The 11,248-nt window shown below is 42.7% G+C and overlaps 1 protein-coding gene across 1 annotated transcript in view; it reads right to left on the bottom strand.

Annotated features, from left to right (window-relative positions):
- Nucleotides 1-1,097: 1,097 nt before the first annotated feature.
- Nucleotides 1,098-11,248, bottom strand: part of FOXO3 (forkhead box O3) — a 127,184-nt gene continuing 117,033 nt past the window's right edge. Inside the window, exon 4 of the mRNA XM_045499209.1 lies at nt 1,098-5,909. The gene's annotated coding sequence lies outside the window, so the exon portion shown is untranslated. The remainder of the gene's footprint in view (nt 5,910-11,248) is intronic.

Genomic DNA, 11,248 nt, shown 5'->3' with positions numbered 1-11,248 from the left:
GAAGCTGAAGCAGAGAGAGTCAGCAAGAATTAGCCCTTTATTCATCAAGGTGGAGCAGATACCTCTAAACTCATGGGGGCAGGGCCCAGGTCCTGGTTCTCCTGGTGCTCATCACAGAGTCTGGGCCACTGCCACACTTAACTTGGTAATTGTTGATCATTAACTTTAATTGGTTTTTGGTTGAATTTTTACCTGGTTTAGGAGAACTCCCTACTGAGAATCTTAGGATAGCTAGTATTAGATTTCTATCTTTAATCTTTTGGGAGACAAAATCAAATTAAATACGTTTTCCCAGTTGGCTTTGGTATTAGAAGATGTTAAGGTTTTTTACCTTCATAGGTAATTAAAACAATGATAAGGACAAACTTCTGAAAGCATGACTCTCAACCAATAGAAAATTTATCCCAAAGGGCAAACTTATTTACCTACTTGATCTGAAATAAGAGTCCATCATATTCCTTGGGACTTTGAACCCAATCCTAGGGAGTTTCTAAAAGATGAAACATTTTTATGTCTTTTAAAATGAAAAATGCCACTCAGGCTATGAGGGATAGTTTTACGATGGGGTGGGGTTCCCGCTCACTTGTCTGAGAAGCCCTAAACGTACATACCAAGGAAATATTTGTGCTGTTGCCACCAGAAGTTTGAAATATTGTGTGTGTGTGATTTTCAATATGCAGGAAGGCTCTGTTGATGACCGGTGCTCATCTGCTGCTCTCACACAAGGAAGACCTTATTAGGTCAAAATCTCTGACACTCAGTAAAGGCAGAGAGTCTAAATCCTGCCTTCCTACTTAAAAGCTCCTCCAGGGCAACATGATTCTGTGCACACCCAAATGACGATCAGCCACCATGAATGATGCCATAAATCTGCTTTTATTAAATTGTCTGGTTGTCTGTGGAGCTTGAAAGTTGGCTGAAGAAAAAGCTTGCTAGATTATTCAGTTTAGAGAGTTCACAACAGAGTCTTTCAAGCTTTGGGCCTCTCTCAGCCTGTGAAGGAATTCCAAAGGAAGACCTTGACATAAACGCAACTAGTTCATGTCTGGAGGTAAAGGATGGGGAAGAGAGAACAAAAGACGTCTTGGAGTGAGACAGAGTGTCACTGATGCTTTATTTACATGCGTCACCATCTCGTTTACAAACTAGATTACGGCTGTAAATGGAATACACAAGGCAATATCTACAAACACCGAGGAAAGTTAAGTACTGCATCTCTATTTCATTTGGAAAGGGGGAGATTCCCAAATCAAACTGGTTTTGATTTTTGGGAAGAAAGGTGGTAGAGTTAATTCATGGCAACGTATGGTTAGACAAAATCCTCAGTAAGAATGCAATATGATAGTGTTCGCTTGGAAAGAAAGAATGAGGTGCTTCAAACCAAAGTATCAGCTGCTTGACTCTTAGGTGTTTGAATATGGCCATGCACCATATTTAATTCTAGTCTGAATGGGGAATGAGCAAGAAATTGAAACAGGTAAGACAATTTTACAGATACTGTATACAGATTTTTTTTCCATTCATGCAACTTTTTTTTCTTAAAAAAGTTAAACATGTGAAGCCAAAACGCACAATACATTTTTTTTTTTTTAGTATTAACTCATTTTTCTGGTCCTCCTTCACATCTGTTTACATTTCCCATGTATGTAATGTGCTAGGACAAGTATAGAGAGAAGACTGATTGCCAGGCAATGAGATAATTTTAGAGAAATAAGTGACCAGACATTCAATTTTTTAAAGCAGCCACACAAGTAATTCTGGAGTGCGGCAGAGGCCTCAGAACCAATCATTCATCAAAGAAAAGCGCACACAAATAAAACTAAAGAGGAAAATAGTTCATTCATTTAAACTGCATAAAATGTTATCTACTGATGATTTAGATCAAATAGAATATACTCTTCAGTTACTTGGGCATCTGCATGAAGATCTTGTTTGGCAGACATGATTTCACAAGGGCTTCGCTTTACCCTCATCGTGCCCGCTGCCCCCAGTCTTTAGGAGAGGCTGGCTTTTTCGTACCTCTTTGCCAGTGATTGCATTTCTACAAAAAAACTTTGCTAAATTAAAAAATACAATGGTATGCCTAATCTTACAATGTTCCCCAACTACAGCAAGAAAAAGGAAATCAGAGTTAGAGCTATCAGGGTTTGCTTCTGCTTTCAGAGAGAAAGGGTAACATTTGTATTTCCCTTTGCCAGCCCATGGCATGAGCACGCAAAATAGGACTGGCTGAATGACCGCTTTACTCTTGAAGGTCTTTCCAAGAGATTCAAATGTTCCTTCTTCAGGCGGGGTCCACTGGGTATAGATGAAGTCTGTCCCTACCATCTTTAACAAGATCAGAAGCCACCTGAAATGATACCCTGAGACCTGGCAGAGCTGTCCTGAGCTAGGAGTCATGAGGATCTGACCTCAGGGTGGTGAAGTGACACACGCACACAATACCCAAACTCAATACCAAACACACACACACACACACACACACACAAAGTCCACCTCGTACTATACATGTGTGTGTAATCCTCCTGTTAACAGGAAAGACAAACTTGTGACATTTTTAGAAAACACGTGTTTCAGCAATCATTATATTGAAGAGGATGCAATAAAGGAAATCGACCTCAGATTCATTCACAGTTAATGGGTACGCTGAACCTGGCAGTCTGTTCTCACACCAGGACAGTGAAGGCTTACGATAAAGCTCTTTTCTGACTTTGGTAAAAGGTATCTGGTTCTGGAGACCTGAAGGGAGAACAGAACCCCAGAGTACATGTCGTGTTTTCAACATTAGTTACTCTTCTAATTTCCCATCAGAAAGTGGAAGGCTCCCTAGAGCAGCTTATTTAGAGGCTGAGGACAGCCTGGAATAGTTCTCATCAGGATGCAAATATTACAGCTGCCGGGCCCCTGGAGCCTACTAAGTATTCCACTGAGAGGCTCCAGATCAGAAAGCTTACTGAGAAGGACCCATGACACCCAGAACGCCACATGGTGGGCCTTCCTGAAAGCAGTCTCAGTATAAGAAATGGAGGTCAGGTCGCACCTCTGCCCCGTCTGACCACCTAAGAACCCAGCGAGTCTCAGGGAGCCTGGCCTCCAGGTGGAGGGCCAGCTGGCAGTGGCCATGGCTAAAAGTGCTGCTGTGATCCTGGATAGGCCTAACTGTTCCGCTCTTGCCTGACTCCCACCTGGAACTCATGCTGGCACTGGACTTTGTCCTGATCTCGACTCTCCACAATGCTCTACACGTAGATGCTATTTGCATTAAAAAACAAACAAAAAAAACACACAAATTCAAAGCACCCCTTCCCCTCCATATTCTTGACGTGTTCTGTGGCAGCCCCGTTCTCATACCTCCTGTCCCTCCCTCAGCTGTTTTAGATTAAATTATAATCTGGCTCTAGGACATTCTGTCAGACATTCTGCCTAAAATCTAACAAACACTGAGAAAAAAGGAGAATAAATGAGATGCCACATGTCTGAAAGGAATTCAACATTTTAAAGTTGAAACATATTTGAGGGTTGCTCTTCTTACTGCCAAGGTGGCAATCAGGGTCTATAAAACTGCAAAGGCAAATAGATATTTTTGTTAGTTTACTTTTTTTTTTTTTTTATTTGAGTTCAGGAGAGAAATTCTCTGGGCTCTACTCCTGTAAGCCCTCCGGATTTTCCTAGTACCTGATACCCCTATACCCTTCGGTCCCCACAGCTGCTGTGGCTGCCTCTAAACTGTATCCCCACCCAGGGCAGCATTTCTTAGAAACCCAGAGAGGTAGCCTTCTTTCACGGATGCTCAACAGTTCCTGCATAGAGTAGACTACCAAGGAATCAAGGAAGCGGCTAGCATTATTATAAAGGAATACAGTAAGCAAAAGTCTGTCTCACTGACAAGCAGACCACGTGAATAGAATACATATTTTTAAAAATTATACATACTTTTAAAATGAAGATTACAAACGTGTAGCAGTTTAGAAAAGGCAATATTGCTACAAGTCTACTATAACCACAATTGCACGACAATTTACAGATTCAGTAAAAGGCAGGGTGAAATCAACAGGGCCATCACTCAAACATGACAACCCACGCGAGGCGGGAAAGACGTGTGACAATACGTCAAATGGAACTTTCATTATGCTAGGAGCTGTTATCACCACCAATATCACCCCCAGAGGAATCATAAAGCAAAGGTGCACAAAGGGGCCCCTGGCGGCCGGTGGTAGGTACAGGGGGTGGGGTGGCACGTCTGTGTTGGTGGAAGGGAGTCGGTGCCCACTGCACAGTGCGAGTGTCAGCGAGAACTCATGCAGGGAGGTCTGTGCTGAAATACTAGCCTGTATTCCTAACGTCCATGCAGAATGTTCCATTTTTGTACTGTACATGATAAAATTTATTTATACATTTATATGCCTAATGCTTTTATGCAAAGAAAAGAGTCTTCATATATCACTTTGGAGAAGTATGCATATGCTGTGCTAATCAGAGCTTCATTACACAGTTTCATATGTACCAAAGGTGTTCCCAACTATTCTGTCTACCAAAGAGGGTAACTAATATCATCACACTTTCCAGGTTAAACAGAAAGCACCTATACAGCACCATAACTTTTTGAAAACAAAACAAAATGAAATCCATAGAAGCAGAAAAGTGGGGAAAAATAAAGTCAAAACCGCCTATCTTGTACTTTCATTGTGTCACTTGTACAATTACAGTCTAAGCTTTTATATATATATGTGCACGCGTGTGTGTGTGTATATATATATATGTATGTATATATATATATACACACACGTATATATATATATAAATCAGTTTGTATGCTATTGCCTCTCACTCATACACGTCTAGTAGATCAGATTATACACAGCAAGGCTGAAAATAATCAAGGGTGTGTATTTTAGGAAAATAGTGACTCCGGTTTGTACTTTTCATGCATTCTTCGCTGTGAGTTCATTTCTTCTGCAAAGCAAACCAGGACTACTTTTTTTTTTCCTTTTCTCCTTAAAACTAAATCCTCTAGTGGTATTTGGCAACGAGTGGGCAGCTGAGCTGATTTCATTCTTGAAAACATCCTAATTTCTAACCCACATACCATCACTGTTCACTGCATTAGCTGAGGATCATGCCAGGAGACCAACAGACCCACTGACCTGGCAACTGCAGACTAGGTGCTGGGGGTCTCACCCCCTGAGCACCTGACTCAGAACTAAAACACACTGGGTCGAGTGCCACACTCCACTCGTTTTGCCTGTGCAGGATTCAGTCCTGAACTGGCGTGCACAGCAAACAGTTGTGCCATCGTTTGGTTTTTAGAAAAGGATAGTTTTCTACCAAACAAAAGAAGAAAGAAAATCCCCCTCTGGTTTATGTAATTTGTTAGTTTATGGAGTTCCAAGGGTTCAAATGCTTGTGATGACCAAAGCCAGAACAGTAATTGGTACAACATTTTCCTTCTGGTTTTAAATTTGCCAGGGGAAGGATGATTAACATTTTAACATAAAAATACTGCAAGTTAATGCATGTGAAAAACTCAGAAAGTCAAAGGAAAACAAACACAAAAACAACACTTAAAACATCCCATAAACCATCGTGATATGAATACACCACAGAATTGCCAACAGGAGCTCACGGGGTGCTCTGAACGAGGGTGGGTGGTGCTGACAGGATGCTGTCCTTTGCTGGCAGGTGGCTCATCACCCCGTACAAGGAAGATTTTGCATACTTTATATATAGAGAGTTCTGTTCCAAGAGTAAGTGCTTCACCCGGGGTAAGGGGCCATTAACAGTCTCTGCTGGGTTAGGAAAATGGTGCGGGATTCACAAAGGTGTTAAGCTGTAAACGGTATCACTGTCCACTTGCTGAGAGCAGATTTGGCAAAGGGTTTTCTCTGTAGGTCTTGTGTCAGTTTGAGGGTCTGCAGAAGGAGAAAAGAAAACCAGAGGTGATTAGGAACATGCAAACAACAATCGTAGGCACCTCAGGGTCACACTTCACCAGCCTCCTGTCCCCTCACCTCACCTCCAAGCTAACAGTACTCATAGTAAAGCTGTTTTGCTACACTAGGTTCAGAGGTCTGAAAACCCAGGATAAAGCATGGAGACTACTTACCTCACTTCTGGGCTTCATTACAAGATGCTCTCAAGTTGAAAAAGCCTAGAGGAAACGAGGTCATCCATTTCGGGAGGTTAACAAAGAAAGGTGGTATTTCAGTAGGCCTTTTTAAGATAGGTAAGTCCAGGTACAGATGGGGTTTTGCTCTCGACTTCAGATTGAGAGATGTCCTGGGACATGGACCTTTCATGCTAAAACCATAAAAAGTGGTCACCCTAAGCAGACCAGCGGTGCTTTTCTGGTTCTCTCTCACTGGCTATATGGACTCACCGGCCTTGTTTACCATCCAATATCAGGGGGAGTTGAAATGGCCACTTTCCACAAAGGCTTAATCAGTCTGTACTGCTGGACAGAGATTATCTTGACTTCGCTCACCATGAAAGGAGTAAGTGATCTCTAAGTGGGCTGTCTTAGGAATTTTTTTTTATATTAAGAATCTGCAGAGAAAACAATTATAGAACACACACATATACGGCCAAAAAGCCCTCTCACAAAACATCCCTTTAGCAGTTAACAACTTATTATTATTTTGCCTCCAACAGTCTTCAATGGTGATGCACAAGAGAGGTCCTCTCAGAGCATCTGAATTTACAGTCTTATCAGACTTCATGTGACCCCTGAGCCCAGGAAAGTTAAAGGATTAAAAAAAAGTGTACTCATAGAGATGTAGCTAAAGGAATCAACAAGGCTGACCTCAAGACCTAAGACCTTTTGTTTATGGAGACAGCGTCAGCTGTCGTGGTAGGGAAAAATGGCTCTCAGCTGAGAAATGGATAGAAAAGTGGTAGTGAAGCAACAGGAACTCACGATCTTCTCATCCGAGAAGTCAAGCAAGTCACGAAATATGCACCAGTATGCTCACGCATTGCAGACATCTAATCCTCCCCTCTTTAGAACAGATATTATACTAGGTTCATTTGGAATTTTCACAAATGTACTTATGACTTCAGTCTCTTCTGTGGCTGGACTGGCTGGCAATCTTACCTTTCACTACCAATATTCAGAAAGACAGCAGGGCCTAGTGTTTATGATGTTACATACCTATGGTCACAGTTACTCTTGTTATAGCTCCAAACAGAAGTACTTAGGTTGTTTTATCAGAGGCAGTGACAAGAACGAAGGGAAAAAAGGCCCCCTTTCCCCACCCAGCCAGCTTCCCTGGCTGATGGATTTTTTTGCTTTGTAAAGGTACTAGACAGTATTATCCCGGACTTGTTGATTTCGTACTAGACAGTATTATCCCGGACTTGTTGATTTCACAACATTAAAAAAACTAAAAGAGGGGCACCTGGCTGGCTCAGTCAGTAGAGCATGTGACTCTAGATCTTGGGGTTGTGAGTTCGAGTCCCATGTTGGGTGTAGAGATTACTTAAAAAAAAAGAAAGAAAAAGCTAAAAACAGATACCAGATCTAAGTATCTGTGAGGAATTTAGCCATCTAGGGTGAGCCAGTGCTATTCTAGCTACTCTGCCTGGGACCACTGAGGCGTGAATGGACAGAGGTACAGACAATATTCTTTGGAAGGGTATTTGGTTTCTTCCTTCAAACAACACTTAATAAACCACAGTCTAACATCACTATGCAATTAGTTGTCAGGGGACTACGGTCCCCAGGTGCCAAGGGAGAAGCTGTAAAGCATTACCTAATTCAGACCCCATCCTGGTTCCCTCCGGTGTTAATTATTCAGCCATGGAAACCAGTGCATACTGGGAAGGTGACATAATTCATTCCCCAAGTACAGAGGCAGAGCATGCAGCTTGCTCTCATGCTGGAGCTGGGTCAGTGTAGGAGGGAAGAGGGCAGAGGGCACCTATAACCCTCAACATGGCATCATGCTAAGCAGAACAGGGCATCAGCCCTGAAACCAGGGGCAGGAGGCCCACACTGGGCAGTCTAGAGCAACAACCCACAACAATCCCCAGGCCAAATACACATTCCGTCATCACAAAGCCCAGAATCTTCTGGGAACAGTTATCATTAAAAAGGCAATGCACTGATCAGAACTCTTTCCATTTCTGCAGAATGGGTTGGGGCCCCCAGTGGCACTAAGTCCTGGTGTTCCCTGGGGGTCTCTCAGGCAATGCCTCCCAATCTGCTCAGGAAACCCCCTGTGCTTAAAAGAGAAGCCAGGAGAGGAGAGGCCCAGGTTTAGAAGAAGTTCTCACAAGGACAAATGTAATAAAGAAATTTCACTCCACAGGACATAAAGGTGACTCTTCTCTGCAATAGAAAGCAAAGAGATTGTAAAGTATTTTGAAAACATAAAGAAATCAGATGAATGTTGAACAGAAATACAAGCATTCTTCTTTTTTTTTTTTTTTTAATTTTTTTTTTCAACGTTTATTTATTTTTGGGACAGAGAGAGACAGAGCATGAACGGGGGAGGGGCAGAGAGAGAGGGAGACACAGAATCGGAAACAGGCTCCAGGCTCTGAGCCATCAGCCCAGAGCCTGACGCGGGGCTCGAACTCACGGACCGCGAGATCGTGACCTGGCTGAAGTCGGACGCTTAACCGACTGCGCCACCCAGGCGCCCCACAAGCATTCTTCTAAAAGGGACACCAAATCACCATTCACTAGGAAGACTCTATGATTAAAAATAGTCACAAAGAACACAGCTCCTTATCTGCCTTAGATTTTTAGCTGTTCTTTAGTGGCTCACTGTTTGCACATGTTTATCTGACTCTATCAATGACCGAAAAAATAGATGAAGCACTTTAAATGATGACACCAGCTCCCGAGCTGGGAATTTAATGATGCACAGGTTGGGGACAAGTTTGGTAGGTTTCAATGAAGCTCCCCCATTCTTACATTGTTTAAAGTAAGACGTTTAAGTGAACTAAGGTTTAAGTATGCTGATGCTAAGTTTAAAAACACATCAGATTAAGCAAAACGTTTGGAAGGAAAAGGAAGCATACAGCTGAAGAGAACTGCAGCTATCATTTTGCAGTTACTAGGCAAAGGGCCAACTAAGAATAAATATGAAAATGTTGTCCTAAAAGAAAAGAAAATGTTGCTCTGTCCCATCAGTGACTTTAATAAGGAGAAGGTCCCCTCTCTCCCCTCTCCCTGCCCAGTAAGTTTGAAATCAGGCTGTTAATGCAAGGAAAATGAAATGGAGAAGCCAAATGATGAGACCGGTTCTAAAAATATCTATGGATGCTGTCATCTGGTCTCTGGTGAGAGTAAGTCCCTCTATAATCTTGGCATCTGTAGGGAAGACAAGTTTCTGCCTAATTATCACCACTAAATCACATGATGTTCTAAGAAAGGGCAACGCCTCCAAAAAACTCTACACAAAACATAACAACCCCAATCAACTTTAATCTGGAAATAAAACATAAAAGTCCCTACTGCTGCCCTCCCACAACATAACTCCACTGTGACAAATTTGGATTTCTCAGTAGTGTTTTCATGTTTTTGGCAGAGAGGAAAGGAATAGGACCCCAATACCAAATCCGACATGGAAGGAAAACGAGCCAGTAGCATGCAGCTCGCACACCCACAAATCCGGGAAGGTTATCCACTGCTTTCCTAGCTAAAACGCAAGATGTTTGGAGGAAGTCTGCCTGGAAAACACAAAGTGAAACACCACTCTCCCCACTCTTTAAACATAAACTTAATTTAAGCCAAACCTGCAACCCCCAGGATAAGCTGAGGATTAAATATGGAATATTTAGGACAGAGAAGGAAATGAATCAATGCTCACTCGATCTGACAAGGAAACCTCATGTGGAGTTCAGAGAACAGGTGAGGGCTTCAGACTATCTGAATGTTTCCACCTGTGAGGAGGGAACAAAGAAATACCTGCCTGTCACCATCTCTGCTTTGTCCCCAGAGGGATCTCTGGGATACCAAATCCATCATGAGCCACAACCATCTGCCACCATCCACTGAGGCTTTTGTAGCTCGTGTCACCCCTGGAAAAACAGCATTTCTCTGCATCTTGGGCTAGGCAGCCACGTCTCATCTGGGAGTGCCAAAATGGCAGCAGATCCCTTGGAGCCCATCCTCACAGCCCAAATGTGGAGCAGCTCAAGAACACACTTGATGGACCCAACACTCTGGTTTAATTTGGTAATTTTTCAGTATCTTCCAGGTTCGAGTGGGAGATGAAGATGACTTATGGAAGCACCTGAGAGCCAGCCTGGTGGTCACCTGTGATAGCAGGGACCTGGCAGATTACAACCCAGCCGTCTGCCTGTGATGCTGGCCAAATCATGCCGTCCTCCACGACTGCCAGGGAAGAGGAATTAGGAGGTGCAGCTCTACAAAAATACATTTTGACAAATGCTGTCAACTTGCCACTTTTGACATTGAATAATTTATGAGAGAAACAGAACAGGTATGAAAGTTTGGTCAGGCTAGAGGCCAAATTTGTATTGTTTGAGGAGCCTCACTTAAGGAAAGTCAAGTTCCTAGGAAATACGGCCTATAGGCTCTGATGCTTTTTAATGGGCAAGTAAATATTTATAGAGAAGGTGGGGATGTCATAGGAAAGCTTACTATAAGAAGCTTTTTATGGCAAAGGTAACACTGGAAAGACACTCAGCTACCCATGCTATTCCCAAAAAAAAAAAAAAAAAAAGTTCAGTTTGTGTAAAAGCTTGACCTGTGTGAGCACTCCTTTCTGCTACATCCCAGTAATTCCTGGGTTCTTCAAGGGGGCAGGTGAAGCCTGTCTGTGAAGGCTGGTGAGAGTCCGCTGACAAGCCTTTCCCTCCAGGACACTTCAAAATCTGGACCTAGTGTGGACTGCCCTCCACGCAGCCTTTATGCTGTACTGATAAACCACTGAAGAAACAGGAGAAGGAACCACAATCCTAGTGTGTCACAGCTGAGAGATGAAGGCAGGGCTGACCAGCAGAGAGGCACTGACTGTCCTGTGGCTTAAACTGCAGGGATTGTTGATGGTTAATATACGTTTCACTGAAGAATGTCCTATCTCTGTCTTTATATTGGGCAGAGGTTATGTTAGCCAATAGCCTTTATGCCTCCAGGGTCGAATATGGTGATTACCATGGCAGAAATAGGATACATATTAATTTACCATTGACAGCAAAGTTGTAGAGATTTCATATTTTCTTAAGAGTCTTAGATTTTCAAACCACATAGCATAGCATGTAAAATTTGTATTACATC

Source organism: Leopardus geoffroyi, chromosome B2 (genome assembly GCF_018350155.1).
Source record: "Leopardus geoffroyi isolate Oge1 chromosome B2, O.geoffroyi_Oge1_pat1.0, whole genome shotgun sequence".
Classification (NCBI taxonomy): Eukaryota; Metazoa; Chordata; class Mammalia; order Carnivora; family Felidae; genus Leopardus; species Leopardus geoffroyi.
Note: the sequence above shows the minus strand (reverse complement) of the source record. Positions and strands in the feature narration are given on the sequence as shown.